This window comes from Acomys russatus, chromosome 4 (genome assembly GCF_903995435.1).
Source record: "Acomys russatus chromosome 4, mAcoRus1.1, whole genome shotgun sequence".
Taxonomy (NCBI): domain Eukaryota; kingdom Metazoa; phylum Chordata; class Mammalia; order Rodentia; family Muridae; genus Acomys; species Acomys russatus.
In genome coordinates this window covers 34,751,666-34,753,301 of record NC_067140.1, presented here as the reverse complement: position 1 = coordinate 34,753,301, position 1,636 = coordinate 34,751,666, and positions in this window count along the sequence as shown.

Here is a 1,636-nt window from a genome sequence, read left to right as displayed (position 1 = left end):
GGTATGTTACCACAGTGCAATTGTAGTCTCCAGTAGGATCCCATTCATATAGAGCTTAAAACATGACAATGGAAATCATCCTTCCCAACCATTTTTTCAAACCTTCATGACATTTTATTTACCACAGTTAAAACTGACATTTAAATTTATCTTGTTACTTCATGTTCAGTTGATATCCCTGGAAGAGCTGCTGTTTTCTTTTTGGTAAATATTTTAAAAATTTTTTTATGTCTACATTTATATTATTACTGGAAAAGGAGGGGATCTGGGGAGAAGAGGAGGTCAAAGTGGAGCGAGGGGAAGAGCAGGGTGAGATGTTTTCTTTTTTCTTCTTAATTTTTTAATATATTAAAATTTATTTTACACATTATTATTTTCAAAATTGGGGAGAAACCACACACCAAAATTAGCCAGACTTCCAAGCTATATATCTTAATGAACTTCTATACAGTAAAAGTCGCTGTTTGGAAGGGAATCTATAGAGCTTCATATTGTGTTTTCAATTATCTGTGTCTGATATATTTATGCACTTATCCACCACCCAAAATGAAAATTCTATGACACCATTAGAACTAGAAAAATGGTTAACTTTATATTCTCTTTCATAACTCGTATTTTTGCCCACATTTAGTCTCTCTTCATCCCCAAATATTTTATCTTTTTTTTAAACATACTATACTGCACCCACATGTACATATGTTTGTGCACACACTATCTTATTGGCTAAATTCTGCATAAGAGGAGGACATGATTCTTCTGAGATTCTGGGACCCTGCTTGATATTATACATTCTCAATCCATTCATTTTCCTAGAAATGTTGTGTTTTTATTTTTCTTTTTGTATTTCTTTTTCTATAGAGATAGATAAACATTCGCGCGCGCGCGCATGTGTGTGTGTGTGTGTGTGTGTGTGTACATACATACATACCAGATTTTCTTTTTGAAGGTTTATTTTATGTGTATGAGTGTTTTGCTTACAGGAATGTCTGTGTCCCCTGCAAGTGCTTTGTACCCACAGAGGTCAGAAGACTGCGTGGGATCCCCCTGAAACTAGAGTTGTGTATGGTTGGGAGCCTTCATCTGGTGCTGGGCATTGAATCAAGGTCTTCCACAGGAAGAACAAGGCTCTTAACTTCTGAGCCAGCTCTGTAGCTGTGTATACCAAAGTTTGACCAACCACCCCTGTGTTGATAGACAACTTGGTTGATTCGGGCTCTTTGCTGTATTGAGTAAAACATCAATAAACATGGTGTGTAAATATCTCGATAGTAGTATATAGAGTTCTCTGAATATATGCCCAGGAGTAAAACAGATTGGTCATACGGCAGTTCTATTTTTAATTTTTGAGAAATCTTAAAACTGTTTCTGCAATGGCTATATTTCCAACCCACCAACAGTGAATAAGGGTTTTATTCTTTTCACATCCTATTTGTGGCCAAAACTCTGCCAAGACAGGGTAAGCAAGTCCTCAATACTTCCTGCCTCACAAATTTGTCTGTCAGATATATTGGGCCAGAAGGCTGAAGAAGATGCTCCAACATTATAGAGAATTTTGGGTGACTGTTCAGGCAGCAAACTGTCTCTGTCATCTTCTCATTTGGGAAGCTGCTAACCTGCAGTCCCTGTATATTCAGGT